The sequence below is a fragment of the Podarcis muralis genome, chromosome 9 (genome assembly GCF_964188315.1).
Source record: "Podarcis muralis chromosome 9, rPodMur119.hap1.1, whole genome shotgun sequence".
NCBI classification, from domain to species: domain Eukaryota; kingdom Metazoa; phylum Chordata; class Lepidosauria; order Squamata; family Lacertidae; genus Podarcis; species Podarcis muralis.
This window is the reverse complement of record NC_135663.1, coordinates 6487350-6505221: the sequence shown is the minus strand read 5'-3', so window position 1 is coordinate 6505221 and position 17872 is coordinate 6487350.

Sequence of the window (17872 nt, the reverse complement as noted above, 5' to 3'; positions counted from 1 at the left end):
GTGGCTCCCTGTCTGTGGAATGCTCTCCCCAAGGAAGTTTGTCTGGCGCCTTCATTATACACCTTTAGGCGTCAGGCAAAAATGTTCTTTTTTAACCAGGCCTTTGGTTGACTTAATCAACATCCCATACCCTTTTAAAATGTGGCTCTTTTTGGGGGGGGTTATTCTTGGGTTATTGTTTTTATTTTTATTTTATATCCTTCATGTGAACCACCCTGAGACCTCTGGGTATAGGGCGGTATATAAATTCAATAAATAATAAATAATAAATTGGAGGATGCAGGGGGTTGGAGTAGTCCCTTCCAACTCTACAGTTCTACGATGCTGCGATTCTATGGCCTTGTTTACAAAGCAGGAGACTCTTAATCACGGGGTCATGGGTTCCAGCCCCACATTGGGCATAAGATTCCTGCATTGGAGGGGGTTGGACTAGATGACCCTGTGGTCCCTTCCAACTGTACAGTTCTATAATAATATGGAAGGTGTAATAAATGAAAATCTGCCCTTATTCCCTTATGGGGGACACAAGAGCCCTTATAGAGTCCTTTGTAGGTTCTCCATCAGTCGGAGAAAAGAACAGAGGCCAACCAGAGAATATTGAGAAGCAAAGCAGCTCGTAAGCTTGATCTTTATTGAACTGCTGCAACAGGGTGCCCCCTTCACAAGCAGTAACGGAGGAGGACCCAGAACAAAGGTGTCCACACTTATATAGACATTTTAAATTAGTCCAAGACCACCCCCAGAGAGATCATACCTACATCACAGAAAGGGAGGTCTACAGCAGAAATCTAAGTGTGTTGTTTACCTCCTGTTGTTGTTTATCTCCTGCCTGGCAGATTACCTGTTAATGCTTACTTGATTGGATACCCTGGGGAACCCGGCCAGTCATTTGTAGTGACAAATACTTAGTTCCTGAGCCACGTCACAGGCTCACCCTATTCATACACAGATATACCCTTAAGACAGGTTTTGTGAATGAAGACAATGGGGAGGCTTTTCCATTTTCCAGAGAAAACATTTGGTCAGTTTGGGAGCCAAAATGGCTCCAGGACTGCTTTCCTGTGCTGCTTCAGACATGTGGCTTATATTTTTATGTACGTGTTTGCTTGGTACATTTATGAACATTTATTATATATATAAGACCTTATTTTTTTTTTATTTCAAAGGAAAGAGCCCCTGTGTGCACACGGAGTCCCTGGCATTCCCCAAACTCCGAGAACTGGGGAGCTATTAATGAAAGGGATCTCTGGCACCCGCAAACTGTTCCCTCGACTTTCTTTTCTGTTATCTGGGCGACATTCCACAGCCGAAGCGACTCTCCTGGGCAGTCTCTTATCAACCGGCTCAAGGGCCTGATAAAACACTCCCTCGGAGGCACTGCCATGCTCAGCCTCGCAGCCGGCTGCCTGGGCTTTCTTCCTGTTTGGATTAAAAATAAAAGCACAGCTGAGAAAGCACAATAACTCCTCGCACAGCCCGGAAAAACTGCCTTGCAGCCATTGCAGCTTCCAGGCACAAAGGTTGCTTTGTGGGAGTGAAGGAGAGAACCTTCCCCGAGACAAAAGGAGACTTTCTTACCCAGGAAATCTGGCCCCGGCGACAGAGGCTCTCCTTATGCGCCCCCAAGCAAGTCCCACACAACCGAGACCCCAGGCTCAGACCACGTGAAGCGGCTCGGTCGCACTAAGGGGCAATTCATGCAGGACAAGGCTATCAGTGGCAACTGGGCGTGATGGTTGTGAGACTGCGTTATTTTAACAAGAAAATAGAAAGCTGCTTTATGCCACTGGGCTACAGTCCTTTCCTGTGCTTGTATTCAGCATCTAGGAACCAGAGCATTACAGTGGTACCTCAGGTTAAGAACTTAAATCGTTCTGGAGGTCCGTTCTTAATCTGAAACTGTTCTTAACCTGAAGACCACTTTAGCTAATGGGGCCTCCCACTGCTGCCCTGCCACCGCCGCACGATTTCTGTTCTCATCCTTGTTAACAGAGAAATCCGAGGGCTCCCTTGGACAAAAAATCAAGGACATCAGCCAGGAATACCAGAGCAAAACAGTAGCCAGTAGGCTTGGTCTTTATTGAAGACTGTCGCAACAGGACTCCCACCTGCCACCAGGTGGAACAAAATGGAAGCCCAGAACAAAAGAAGACCCCAACTTTTATTAGTTACTAATCCCCCAAGCTACACCCCTAGAACTACATCGCAACTACATCATTGACACATCACAAAAAGGAGGGGTTAAGGGAGGAGTTGTGGAGGTAACCTGAGTATCTTGTCACCTGGCTGGTTCCTCCTTTCCCCCTCCCCATGAGTCATTTCCAGAGGACAAAGGGGAGTTGGCAGTTTCCTGCCCCCAGAGGGAAGATCAGATCATTGTCCTTTGTTCCAGTCCATGTTGAATCCACTCCCATATGCAAGTCCTTTGTGACCCTGGTGGTCTTCTGTCTGGGACCATCAAGGTTGTCATGCCAACTGGGTAGGGCTCCTAAGTACGTGTTGGTACACTTAAGGGATTATGGCCGTCCTGTATCAAACCGTTCCCCTTTGATAGTCCTTCCTTCATGGAGCAAAATACAAGTGGACCGGTGTAAATCCGATATACGGTTGATTTACTATGAATTTATAACAGAAAAGTCGCGTGTGACGTGTGTTTGTGTGTGTGTGTGTGTGTGTGGTGTTTGTACAAACTGAATGATTGGGGGGGGGGGGTTCCTGCAACTTCCTGAAGCAAAGTTCTTAACCCGAGGTACTATTTCTGGGTTAGCGAAGTCTGTAACCTGAAGCATCTGTAACCTGAAGCATCTGTAACCTGAAGCATCTGTAACCCGAGGTACCACTGTAATGCTATTGAAGAAGAGCCCGACCTCCCCAAACTTCCTATGGCTAGTGCTAGACATTGAGAAACCTCAGATAATTCAACATTCGGTTTGTGAGCACTTAGAAAAAGATGCTGTGATCAATAAGGTCCAGACGAATATTGTCTCTTTTCCCCCCTCTTTTTTTTATGGGGTTACAAGCTTGGTGGATAAGGGGAATGCTGTGGACATAGTGTGTCTTGATTTCAGTAAGGCTTTTGAAAAAGTCCCCCATGATATTCTCACAAAGCTGGTAAAATGTGGGTTGAACAAGGTAGCTGTTAGGTAGATTGGTAGCTGGTTGGATAACCAAAGAGTACTCATTAATGGTTCCTTGTCATCCTGGAAAAAAATGACAAGTGGGGTACCACAGGGTTCTGTCCTGGGCCCGTGGTTGTTCAACGTCTTTATAAATGACCTGGATGAAGGATTTGAGGGGATGCTCATCTAATTTGCAGATGACATCAAACTGGGAAGGGCAGCTAATGCCACAGAAGACAGAATCAGAATTTAAAATGACCCTAACAGATTGGAGAACTGGGCGCAAGCTAACAAACTGAATTTCAACAAGGACAAATGTAAGGTTCTGCACTTAGGCAGGAAGAACCAGCTGCACAAATATAAGATGGGGGACACCTGGCTTACTGGCAGTACATGTGAAAAGGATCTAGGGGTCTAAGTAGGCCACAAGCTTAAAATGAGTCTACAGTATAAAGCAGCAACAAACAAACAAAAAAAGCTAATGCTATTCTAGATAAAGGTAAAAGGACCCCTGACCATTAGGTCCAGTCATGGACGACTCTGGGGTTGCGGCGCTCATCTCGCTTTATTGGCCGAGGCAGCTGGCGTACAGCTTCCGGATCATATGACCAGCATGACTAAGCCGCTTCTGGCGAACCAGAGCAGCACACGGAAACACCTTCCTGTTTACCTTCCCGCCGGAGCGGTACCTGTTTATCTACTAGCACTTTGACGTGCTTTTGAACTGCTAGGTTGGCAGGAGCAGGGACTGAGCAACAGGAACTCACCCTGTCGCGGGGATTCGAACCGCCGACCTTCTGATCGGCAAGTCCTAGGCTCTGTGGTCTAACCCACAGCGCCACCTGTGTCCCTAATGCTATTCTAGGCTTTGTCAAAAGAAGTATAGTGTCCAGATCAAGAGAAGTAATAGTCCCACTTATTCTGCCTTGGTCAGACCATATGTGGAGTCCTGTGTCCAATTCTGGGCACCACAGTTTCAGAAGGATGCTGACAAGCTGAAAGGTGAGCAGAGGAGGGCAACCAAGATGATCAAGGGTCTGGAAACTAAGCCTTATGAGGAACGGTTGAAGGAGTTGAGTCTGTTGAGCATTGGAAAGAGGAGACTGAGAGGAGATATGATCGCCATCTTCAAATATCTCAAGGGTCGTCACATGGAAGAGGGAGCAAGCTTGTTTTCTCCTACTCTGGAGGGGAGGACCCTGACCAATGGCTTCAAGCTACAAGAAGGGATATTCCGACTGAACATCAGGAAGAACTTTTTGACAGTAAGAGCTGTTCCACCGAGGGATGGAAGGTGGTGGACTCTCCTTCCTTGGAGGTTTTTCAGCAGAGGTTGGATAGCCATCTGTGAGGGATGGCTCTAGCTGAGATTCCTGCACTGCAGAGGGTTAGACTAGATGACCCTTAAGGTCCCTTTCAATTCTATGATTCTATGATTTCCCCCCCTTTTCTGTCACCTCAGTAATCTTCCATGCTCTGCTGTGTCACAGATCTCGAAGCCAGATCCTTTCGACATCCTAGCCGGACAGTAACTAAATCAGCTGGTAATCTGTTTTCTCAGCATGCTGCCAGACCACATGAGTGTAACTTTAGACGGCCTCCAGTTTAAACAGCAAAGAATACATATGTAAAAGGAAGTCCCAATTATATATCTTAAGCAAACTTTAAGAGCTAACAAAAACAACATTAAAAGATGTTGAACATTCGGGGTGAGGGTGCGAGAAATCCATTTCTGGATTTAGAAGGCAATCTCTTAAAAGTTTCAGTCATTTATTTGCAAGGGCTACCGACAGCATATCTAATCCTGACCCCTAGCGGCCATAACTAAGTATTTTGTTAAAACCTCATTCATTCTGACACATAGGAGTCTCTGGGCTTAAATTTTGCTGGCTCGCTCCTGACAACCCTACAGCCGCTGTTGTGCTATGGGGTCAAGTTCAAGGTGCTAATCTTGGCCTGTATGGCCCTATTGTGGCTGCTGCCCATTGAGAGTGGCACAGCGGCACTCAAGGAGGCCAACAGTAGGGGGAGCCAGAGGCTATAATAGGCAGAGGCAACTAATTCTAAATTTGTCCCCATCCTTTTGAGTTCTACAGGGATGGAGGAGTCGGAAGCCACCGCCACTCCCTGGGCTACTTGGAAGCAAGACAGCAGGAAGGTGAGAACTAGCGGAGGGCAGACCCAGAAGGGTTGGCGTGCCCCTTTCTGCCGCTTGAGGGCTGCCCTGTCGCTGCTGCTGCCCCATCACTTTTGCTGGAGAAACAGCGGCAGCATCATGCGCTCCATGAGCTCCCACAAGATTTCGACACCACTTTTCCGCCTTCTCATAAGTGAGGCGGGTCTGAGACTGAGATTGGTGGGGCCCTGCCCCACTGGGACAAAATAGAACAGACTCCACTGTTAGGGGCTGACATCCTGCTGTTTCTCCAGCCCCAGAGATGATGATGATGATGATAATTAATTCTTTATACCCAGCCCATCTTGCTGGGTTTCCCCATCCACTCTGAGCAGCTCCCAGCAGAATATTAAAAATAGAATCAAACATTTAAACTTCCCTAAACAGGGACGCGGGTGGCGCTGTGGGTAAAAGCCTCAGCGCCTAGGGCTTGCCGATCGAAAGGTCGGCAGTTCGAATCCCCGCGGCGGGGTGCGCTCCCGTTGCTCGGTCCCAGCGCCTGCCAACCTAGCAGTTCGAAAGCACCCCTGGGTGCAAGTAGATAAATAGGGACCGCTTACTGGCGGGAAGGTAAACAGCGTTTCTGTGTGCTGCGCTGGCTCGCCAGATGCAGCTTTGTCACGCTGGTCATGTGACCCGGAAGTGTCTGCGGACAGCACTGGCCCTCAGCCTCTTGAGTGAGATGGGCACACAACCCCAGAGTCTCTCACGACTGGCCCATACGGGCAGGGGTACCTTTACCTTTACCTTTTAAACAGGGCTGCCTTCAGATGTCTTCTAAAAGTCAGGTACAGTGGTACCTTTCCTTATGGATGCAATCTGTTCTGGGTTGCCATTTGCACCCCGAAAAGTCCGTAAGTTGAGCGCCACTTCTGCGCATGCATGTGATGCGATAGAGTGCTCCTGCGTATGCACGAAGCACGCAGATCACTCCTGCACATGCATGAAGCGGCGAACCCGGAAGTAAACACTTCCGGGTTTGCCGCGTTCATAACCAGAAAAAACACAACGTGAACCTAACGCAACTAGAGGTATGACTGTAGTTGTTTATTTCCTTGACATCTGATGGGAGGGCATTCCACAGGGCGGACGCCACCACTGAGAAGGCCCTGTGCCTGGTTCCCTGTAACCTCACTTCTTGCAGGGAGGGAACTGCCAGAAGGCCCTCGGAGGTGGACCTCAGTGTCTGGGCTGAATGATGGGGGTGGAGACGCTCCTTCAGGTATACTGGGCCCAGGCCGTTTAGGGCTTTAAAGGTCAGCACCAACAGAGAGCAAAGGCGAGAGGTGTTTTGATTCCCCCATCAGCATACATGGCCAGCGGTGGGTGTGCTTGGCTTAGCAGGTTGTGGATTTCATGAGCCTGAGGTAAAGAGAAGCTAGGATTTCAGCCTGCTGAGGTTCCCCAGGTTCTCAGGTCCGCAAAGCCTGAATACAGCAGACACCACAACCTCCTACACACTCCCTTGAGCTTAACCCCCTCCTCCCCGCCCACTTCTGATTTAAACATGAAAGCAGCATGGTCTGATTCAAAAGCAAAAGGTCAGGAACCACCTTGGTGTCTACTGCTTTTATCCCCCCCAGAACATCCAGGAAAACTTTCCCCATTTTGGTCGTATCTTTGAGCAGCTGGGTTTTGTAAGTCTGAAGAGAAGATTGTCGCTATTCTGAAATCGGGAATCCTCCCCAGAACATCACGACGGTGCAATTGTACAAATTCTGCTCTTCAAAATGCATTTGCATGAAGATATACACACCATAAGAGTAAATCAAGCTTCTTTTTGCCAGTGTATTTTGAGCCATCTTGACAGGATACCCACAGGCCGGTCACAACAAGCGTCCCGCCTTCCCTCTCTTAAGTCGTCGCAGTCTCGCCTTACATCCCATGACCCGGGTTCAAGTTTCTTGGCTGCTCCCTCTGAGATCTAAAGAATCAGTGTTAGGGGTGGATCGGACGACGCAGAGGATGGAAATGTTCCCATAGTTGATGTAGGGGTTTTGTAAATGTGACGTGGGGAATAAATATAACCCTCTGCAAGCAGGGAGGAGATCAGAAAGAGATCCTGATTCACAACCTCAGATCTTCCTACTGCCGCTGTTAAGTGAGGGCTGAAGATCACCCAGGCTTCTACCTGGTCACTGAGAGGCCAGGATGCTGCACTAGGTGGGTCTTGGGCCTCATCCAGCATCCAGCTCTGGTGGGTATCTGGTTGGCAGCCTTTCTTGGCCTCTGCTGTGTGCTTTCATCATATGGGGGGGGCGGTTTTTGGGGTCCCCACTATCTCTGTTAACAGTATTCCCCACTCTTCTGCAGAAAAGGATAGATGCAGAGTGAGAATCGGCCGATCAGCCAATTTCAGTTTCGCTCCATTTTTCGTTTCCTGCCCGAGCATTCAGTTCCCCACATTTCCACACTTGTTTGCGAATTTTTCAATTCTGAACGAAAATGCGCCAGCACTTTACTGCGAATTTCTTCTAGCACACACATTTTTGACGCAATTTTGCCAAATATACTGCGTTTCCATCTGGGGGTTTGTTTGGTTTTTTGCACAAATATTGCATTTATATGCAGACTTCATATGCACCCTGCCACCTGGGCGTTAAGGTGTCTCTTTGTCACTCTCCTGCACAAACCTTGGCTTGACTGCTGCTGCTGCTGTTATTGTTGTTGTTGAGGCAGCTGTTACCATTGTTCTAGGATATCCTGTCCTGAGAGAAAGGACGATGTCTGTGCAAAGAGAGGAGAACAGAGGAAGGAGGACAGTGATTGTATTCCAAAACTAAAACATCCCATGGGATTTGATTCTTTAGTAGGAGCTGCGGAAACATAAGGGCTCCCCCCTCCATTCCCTTTCTTGGTTCCCACCCAGTGCCAGATTTACGTATAAGCTAAACAAGTTATAGCTTTGGGCCCCACTCTCTTGGGGGCCCCCCAAAAAAATTAAAGGAAAAAACTGGATGTACATTTTGAAAATATAAGATAAAAAAATAAAACCTACATACAGCAACAGTGTTTTGTGTTGTGTAGGCTCCTATGATGTAAGTAATGGGCCCCGCCTGCTAGCCTGCTCCCTAAAATATCACTGGTTTACTCATTTCTATATATAGGGTGCTTACATTCTGCATGTATGGAAGTGAGAGCTGGACCATAAAGAAGGCTGATCGCCAAAGAATTGATGCTTTTGAATTCTGGTGCTGGAGGAGACTCTTGAGAGTCCCATGGACTGCAAGAAGATCAAACCTCTCCATTCTGAAGGAAATCAGCCCTGAGTGCTCACTGGAAGGACAGATCATGAAGTTGAGGCTCCAATACTTTGGCCACCTCATGAGAAGAGAAGACTCCCTGGAAAAGACCCTGATGTTGGGAAAGATGGAGGGCACAAGGAGAAGGGGACGACAGAGGACGAGATGGTGGGACAGTGTTCTCGAAGCTACCAACATGAGTTTGACCAAACTGCAGGAGGCAGTGGAAGACAGGAGTGCCTGGTGTGCTCTGGTCCATGGGGTCACGAAGAGTCGGACACGACTAAACGACTAAACAACAACAACAAATTCTGCATGGACTGGTTGCATGGCCACATGTGCAAATGGCTTTAGAAACCTATTAGGTCCATAAATTACCATATAGCATATATTCAACACAAAAACCAATGACAACTTGTTGTTGACAAAGGACAGCTGGACATATAAAGGGCCCCATTACCTTCAGTAGCTCAGGGCCTCATCAAACCAAAATCCAGCTCTGTTCCCACCCCACTAAAGGTGCTGGTGAACGTTCCACCTCCGTGTTGTTTCTTGAACATAAGAACAGCCTTGCTGGTTTTGACCCACAGCCTTGGGGAGAAACCAAAGAGAGTTGCAAACCCCATTACCTTAAAGTTGCTCATGACTGCAGAACAAGGTGCCGGCCCTTACATTGGCCAGGACTCGGGCGGCACAGAAATGTGGCACGTGAAATGGTAACAACAGAAGTGCCCCCAAATAAAAGAAAGACTCTGTTCGTGTATGCCACCACTAGGGCAGCCCAAACTTTTGCTTGCACAAAAATGGAGAACGCAGTACCGACTACAGAGGAACGGCCTTTCAAGATATTGGAATGTGTGGAGTTAGCGGGTCTGACTAGTAAGACAAGAGAACAAGATGATCAAGAATACAAAAATGCTTGTAAAGTATTTTAGGAATCAGCATAAACAAGTGAACAGATTAACAGGACTTGAATAAATTCAGCAGTAGGAGACAAAGAGTAAGAAAAGAAGAATTTGGTAACTTAGAATACGCCGAAGAGAGAGAAAATAAAAGAAACCAGGGAAGGAGAGGAAAGGAAGGCCTTGTGTGTTTTGCTTTTGTCCTATTTTGTCCTATTTTTTTCTTTTTTCTTTCTTTACAGATCCTTTTTGAATCATAAGTAAAAACACTATTATTATTATTATTATTATTATTATTATTATTAGAACAAATGTAACAAGTAGGCATGTTGCAGATCTCCGCGATACCATTGGCTTTTCCTGCTTCAGATGAACTAAATTCCTCGGCTGACCACCAGAGGACAGCCAAGCACCACTTTCTCATTTAGCACCTTTCGCATTCATGCGCTTGGCTTTGCAAAGTGACGGCTCTGTAAGGTAGACCAGCGCCATTGTCTGCATAATAATGTAACTGAGTGGGGTAAGGGGAACATGAAGACTGAAGACATATGGAGCTGGAGCACAAGTGCCCTGCAGCTGCCCAGGACTCAGTTTCAACTCACCTGCCATCCCCTGAATAGGAGGAGCTTAACCCATTGCTTTCCAGAGTCCTTCTGCTTGCCTCCAGAAAACTAGCTCTCAAGCCTTCATATTTTCAAGGCTGGGCTATACATGCTTGATGCTCTGAGGCTTAAGATGCGACCATCACCATGGCCTATCTTCACATGCATATAGTGGTAACAAAGAAAGTCCAGAGCAACCTAATATTGGGAATGCTCTGTTTATTATTATTATTATTATTATTATTATTATTATTATTAATGATCTTTCAACATCACCTTCATTGGACTGGTCATGTTGTTTGGATGTCTGATTATCGTCATCAAAAGCAAGTACTCTATTCCAAACTTAAAAATGGAAAGCATAATACCGGTGGTCAACAAAAGAGGTTTAAAGACTCTCTCAAGGCAAATCTAACTATAAATGTAGCATAAACACCAACAATTGGGAAACACTGGCCTACGAGCGCTCCAATTGGAGAGCAGCCTTTACCAAAGGTTTCATGGGTTTTGAAGACACTTGAACTCAGGACGCAAGGGAGAAATGTGCTAAGAGGAAGGCATGCTTGGCAAACCGTCACCATGATCAACTCCCACCCTGGAAGCAATGTCCTCACTATGGAAGGACATGTGGATCCAGAATTGGCCTCCAGAGTCACTTACGGACTCACTGTTAAGACTGTGTTCATGGAAGACAATCTTACTTGGTTACGAGTGATCACCAAAGAGAGAGGAGAGACTTAATATTTAAGATACTCATCTAGAGCACACATGGCTCTCTTGAAAAGTAGGCACCAAGACTCAGTAAAAAGTACATTTAGAACTGCCCCATAGTGGAGATTTAAGTAGGGTTGTCGTACATGTGGGAATTCCTGGACATGTCCTCTTTTGGGGGGTCCTGCATGCTTTTCCGGGGGGGGGGGTTACATTTTAAAGCAAATGTCCTGGATATAGGGTTTTTTAAAAAAATGTTTTTTTTTTAATTTATGTGTTTATTTATTTTGTGCTTGGGCTGGGTGGCAAATTTTCTGGATTTTTATCTTTTGAAATATGGCAACCCTAGATTTAAGCCATCTGTTAAGCAGAGAATATTGGGGGATGCATTACTGAAGTACACTGTGTAGACCAGGAACCGTATGTGGCAACCTCAGGCTTTGAGAAGAAACCTCCCTCCTTCACAAAGAAGCTCTTTCCCCAACCATTTCTGGTTCATCTTCCTACTAAGGGAAGGGCCATAGCTCATGCGTAGAGCATCTCCCTTGGGTGCAAAAGATCCCAGGTTCAATCCTCGGCTTCTCCAGGTAGGACTGCGAATATATTCCCCATCTGGAATCCTGGGACTCAGCTAGACCGGTAAAGAGAAAGTGATTTATATGTCTTGTATATGTGAGTGGCGCTGTGGTCTAAAGCACAGAGCCTAGGGCTTGCCAATCAGAAGGTCGGCGGTTCGAATCCCCACGACTGGATGAGCTCCCGTTCCTCGGTCCCTGCTCCTGCCAACCTAGCAGTTCGAAAGCACGTCAAAGTGCAAGTAGATAAATAGGTACCGCTCTGGTGGGAAGGTAAACGGCATTTCCATGCACTGCTCTGGTTCGCCAGAAGTGGCTTAGTCATGCTGGCCACATGACCTGGAAGCTGGCTCCCTCGGCCAGTAAAGCGAAATGAGCACCGCAACCCCAGAGTCAGGGGTCCCTTTACCTTTATATGTGATATAACACTGTGCTGCCAGATGGTGCTGCAGGGTCCCGTTTTTTCCCCCTACCAGATTTCTCTGTCTAAATTTACACTGCGTTTAAGTGAAACGCTTCTTTGATGTGTCTAGATCCAGCCCTGGAAGGGCGCTGAAAATCAGTGCCAATAATCCTGAGCAGATACAGTATTGGTCTTTATAAGGTCCGTATATTTAAAGCTATGGTTTTCCCAGTAGTGATGTATGGAAGTGAGAGCTGGACCATAAAGAAGGCTGATTGCCGAAGAATTGATGCTTTTGAATTATGGTGCTGGAGGAGACTCTTGAGAGTCCCATGGACTGCAAGAAGATCAAACTGATCCATTCTGAAGGAAATCAGCCCTGAGTGCTCACTGGGAGGACAGATCCTGAAGCTGAGGCTCCAGTACTATGGCCACCTCATGAGAAGAGAAGACTCCCTGGAAAAGACCCTGATGTTGGGAAAGATGGAGGGCACAAGGAGAAGGGGACGACAGAGGACGAGATGGTTGGACAGTGTTCTCAAAGCTACAAACATGAGCCTGACCAAACTGCGGGAGGCAGTGGAAGACAGAAGTGCCTGGCGTGCTCTGGTCCACGAAGAGTCAGACACGACTAAACAACTAAACAACAACAACAATAAAGGCAGTTTATGAAAGTTCACTGTGCTTTTTTTGCTTCCTTTTTACTCTGCAAGTAAACAAAACCCCAGAATATTCCTTCCCCCACCCCTTTGGCTCACTAGAAGAGCTACTCTCAAGAGGTTTCTCCTGGGATGGGGCTGAAGAAGCCTTGCAGGAGCAAGACCTGAATGTTTCTCTGATCTGCCTGGCTGAGCATCTCACGTCTTTTCTGCCGAGTCATTTCTTAAAGCAGCTCAAGATGTAATTTCCTACATTCCTCAATAACATCAGAGCGGAGAAAAGACTGGGAGAGAGACCGCCCTGCCTGAAGGCCTCCAGAAAAATAACTGGTACTTCGGATTTTTTCTCTCTGCAGAGCCCTCTCCAAATTTTCAGCTGCCCAGAGTGGCTGGGGAAACCCAGCCAGTTGGGCAGGGTATAAATATATTATTATTATTATTATTATTATTATTATTATTATTATTAGCAAAAAAAAAAAAATCCCCAGTTGCACAGCCTTGTGCAAAATTCCTTAAGCACTTCACAGTGAACAGCTACACCGTCATAGCTGAGCCCTACCCCAGATGAAGGCCAGGGGAGAGACGTAGCTCTGTGGCAGAACATCTGCTTGGCACACAGAAGGTCTCAGACTCAATAGCAAATGCCTCTCGTCTCAAACCCTGGAGATCAGACGGCGGTTCTCAGCAACAAAATGCAAGATAAAGGGCAATGGGGTCATGGTATCGTGCAATCTGGCAAACAGTGTTATTGGAAAAAATGGATGCAAAAATGAAAAGTGGCAAGAGGCCAAAAGAAACACAACCATTTCAATGCAGTTTGGTGTGATTTTATTGATCATAAAGGTAAAAAGGTAAAGGACCCCTCGATGGTTAAGTCCAGTCAAAGGTGACTACGGGGTTGCGGCGCTCATCTTGCTTTCAGGCCGAGGGAGCCGGCGTTTGTCCACAGACAGCTTTCTGGGTCATGTGGCCAGCAGGACTAAACCGCTTCTGTCGCAACGGAACACCGTGACAGAAACCAGAGCGCACAGAAACGCTGTTTACCTTCCCGCCACAGCGGTACCTATTTGTCTACTTGCACTGGTGTGCTTTCGAACTGCTAGGTTGGCAGGAGCTGGGACCGAGCAACGGGAGCTCACCCCATCGCGGGGATTCGAACCACTGACCTTCTGATCGGCAAGCCAAAGAGGCTCAGTGGCTTAGACCATAGCACCCCCATAGTCACCTTTAACTGGACTTAAAAATCCAGGGGTCCTTTACCTTTACCTTATTGGTTATACAAATAATGTGGCATATGGTGGAACAGGACCTATAATTCACAGGACAGTTTGGTGTGCGTGAAGTATAGGTTTCCATTTTTCATTTTCTCCCTTACTCCCTATAGATTAAAATTGTTATTGATACAAAAGACCTTTAACTAACAGTTAGCAATCTAAGCACACACCTTCTTATCATTTCATATCCCCTATAGTTATGATATATAAACTTTAACACAGCTTTGTTAATATATTCAGAAACACCTATCTGAGTGTTGTTTTATTTTAACTCTCATTTTGTGTAGTTTTTGCATGCTGTATGTCTGAATGTCATGAATGAAAGTATGTTTAAAAATAATAATAACAACAAAGGGGGGGAAATGCAAGGCAAAAAGGTAAAGGTAAAGGAACCCCTGCCCGTACGGGCCAGTCGTGTCCGACTCTGGGGTTGCGCGCTCATCTCACTTAAGAGGCCGGGGGCCAGCGCTGTCCGGAGACACCTCCGGGTCACGTGGCCAGCGTGACAAGCTGCATCTGGCGAGCCAGCGCAGCACACGGAAACACCGTTTACCTTCCCGCTATAAAGCGGTACCTATTTATCTACTTGCACTTAGGGGTGCTTTCGAACTGCTAGGTGGGCAGGAGCTGGGACCGAAAGACGGGAGCTCACCCCACCGCGGGGATTCGAACCGCCGACCATGCGATCAGCAAGTCCTAGGCATTGAGGTTTTACCCACAGCACCACCCACAGCGCCACCCGCGTTGCAAGGCAAAAGCACGGGTTAAGCCCAGCTGGAGCAGGGGATGGGGAGTATCTCTGGGCAAGTCCCCCAAGAGCTGCTGCCATGCAATCCTTTGCTAGAGAGATGCTAAGAGGCAGTACCTTGTGTTTAAAGAGGAAAGTGTAGTGGGCAAGGAACATGCTGTGCCCCATCATGGCCAGCAGGTGGCAACAGTGTTCTGGGATGGATCCTGCGCTCTCCAGACAGCCATCTCTTGAGTTGCATGCATGACACCAGCTTCTTACATAAGTGTAATGCCCGTCTCCCCACCCACTCGCCATCACTTTTTCACAAGTCGGATCGGTTACATTATGTAACAGATAAATTCAAATGATTCAAGTTGCAGATAGCAAGGTGGGGGGTAGGTCAGACTGGCTTAGGTAACCGTGAGAAATGAATTACCGTATTTTTTGCTCTATAAGACTCACTTTTCCCCTCCTAAAAAGTAAGGGGAAATGTGTGTGCGTCTTATGGAGCGAGTGCAGGCTGCGCAGCTATCCCAGAAGCCAGAACAGCAAGAGGGATTGCTGCTTTCACTGCTCAGCGATCCCTCTTGCTGTTCTGGCTTCTGAGATTCAGAATTTTTTTTTTTTTCTTGATTTCCTCCTCCAAAGACTAGGTACGTCTTGTGGTCTGGTGCGTCTTAATAGAGCGAAAAATACGGTACGTGGGGGGGGACAGAGAAAGGGGTTGCTGGACACCTTGCCTCTGAGGTTGCCAACTTTTCCCCCTAGCAGGGTTCCTGCACTTTTAACAGCTGCCCTACTATGTGGAGCAGCTGCTGTTAAGCCACACTGGAGCCCTTCTGGGAAGAAAAAGTTGGCAACCCTGCTCAAGCCTTCAGCCTCCAACATTTCTTTACTTACTTGCTTGCTCGTTTAGTTTGCGCTGGGATCTTTCGCAGGGAGAAGCTCTTTGCTCCTATCCTGCGCTCAGGACAGAAGAGGAGGCTGGGCAATCCAGTCTTGGCATCCAATGAACTGTGGGGCACGTTCAAGGGGGCACATTCCAAAGAACAGGAAGAGCAATAAAATATACTCAGAGTTGAGTGTGGATTTCATGCTCTTTATTCAGCTCAGAGTAGTGAGGAATGGAAGTTCCCCCAAAATGTCTGCTTTGTGTGTTCACAGTTCCCCTCAGAATGCAAGCTGAGCTTTCGCACAAACTCCTCAGCACTTTCCAAGCATCATGCTTTATATACATCCTTTACACAATGGGCCCCACATGATTGGCTAATTCTGGGATTCTCCTGTAGGCCAATCAGGTTGCGGATTCACTTCCACCCGGAGTTGGATTGGTCCTGCGGACCAATCAGAGTGCTGCATTCTGGATCCTATTGTTCTGGGACTAATCAGACTGCTGCATTCTGAAAACCTATTGTTCTAGGACCAATCAGACTGCTGCATTCTGAATCCTATTGTTCTAGGACCAATCAGACTGCTGCATTCTATATCCTATTGTTCTAGGACCAATCAGACTGCTGCATTCTGAATCCTATTGTTCTGGGACCAATCAGACTGCTGCATTCTATATCCTATTGTTCTAGGACCAATCAGACTACTGCATTCTGAATGCTATTGTTCTAGGACCAATCAGACTGCTGCATTTTGGATCCTATTCAACTCAGTACATAACAAGCAAACTGTCTCTCGTGGACTGTGGATGTTTGACAGGGCCGGCACAATTGTTGGGCACAGGGAGGCGACTGCCTCAGGCGGCCATTGCAGCAGAGCATCTTTGAAGTGCAGAAGCAGACATCGCTGTTGCTTATTTTGGCAATGCTACGTTGACAGCTTTGGGTGCGTCCCATCTGATCTTCTCCGGGCGAGGAATCCGAATTAGCTGGGTCCCCGAGCGAGTTTCATGGCCAAGGTGCGATTTGAACCCTGGCCTCCCCATCCAGCACTCTAACCACTACACCACACTGCCTCTATGATCTTCGCTGAGCTCTCCTCCTCCCTAGATGGAGGCACCTTTCCTCATTCGCAGTCAGGAGTTGGCAGCCCCTGTGCCATCGCTGGGCGAAAGCCTGGCTGATTGCTCAAACGCAGCTTGCCTTTGTGTTGCTCCTCGCGCCTCGCTCCTCTGCCAGCTCCCAGCAGAACAGCGGAAGAAAGCACGTAACCTGCAGCACGTCGACGCCCTTATTATATAATGGCTTTGAATTTCAACCAAGAACCAACCAAGCCACTGTTGGAGTCTTGCCATTCGCAAGCAGATCAGCTGGGGTTTTAAAAGAGTGTTAACAAGACTGATGGGAGGCAGGCCTGCCGGTGCCTGCTAGTTGTCGCGTTTGAAAATAGAGCCTCCATTTCCAGAAGCACTGTACCTCGTGGGGACCAGATACTGGGGAGCCAAACAACAAGAGGTTGAGAAACACTCATATTTCTTTCTCAATAAGATCTGTATTGTTTTAACTTCAAGATTATTATTATTAATAATAATACTCCGCCCATCTGGCTGCGTTTCCACTCTGGGCGACTCCCAACAGAAGATTAAAAACACAATAAAATATCAAACATTAAAAACTTCCCTAAACAGGGCTGCCTTCAGATAATAATAATAATAATAATAATAATAATAATAATAATAATAATTTATTGTTTATACCCCACCCACCTGGCTGTGTTTCCCCAGCCACTCTAGGTGGCTTCCAACAAAATATTAAAATAGTCCTTCAAATATTAAAAGATGTCTTTTAAAAATCAGATAGTTGTTTATTTCCTTTACATCTGATGGGAGGGCATTCCACAGGGCAGGTGCCACCACCGAGAAGGCCCTCTGCCTGGTTCCCTGTAACCTCACTTCTCACAGGGAGGGAACTGCCAGAAGGCCCTTGGCGCTGGACCTCAGTGTCCGAGTTGAACGATGGGGGTAGAGACGCTCCTTCAGGTATACTGGGCCAAGGCCATTTAGGGCTTTAAACGTCAGCACCAACACTTTGCATTATGCTCGGAAATGTCCTGGGAGCCAATGAAGGTCCTTCAGGACCGGTGTTATGTTGTCTCGGTGGCCACTCCCAGTCACCTGTCTAGCTGCCGCATTCTGGGTTAGTTGTAGTTTCTTGGTCACCTTCAAAGGTAGCCCCACGTAGAGCGCACCACTCTGGCCAGACAGTCTGCAGAACATGTACAAACAGTGGTACATAGCCAACCCAGTTACAGAATTCCTGCATAAATCATGATTCTATAAAAATATGTGAATGGCTTTGTTTTGAGTGCCCTTGCAGTGCTTGACCTCTCCATGTCCCATCATACGAAGAAGGTGGGGTGAGAGAGTGATCCCCTTTATTTACATGATCTACACATAAACAAACCTCTCCATTCTGAAGGAAATCAGCCCTGAGTGCTCACTGGAAAGACAGATCCTGAAGCTGAGGCTCCAATACTTTGGCCACCTCATGAGAAGAGAAGACTCCCTGGAAAAGACCCTGATGTTGAGAAAG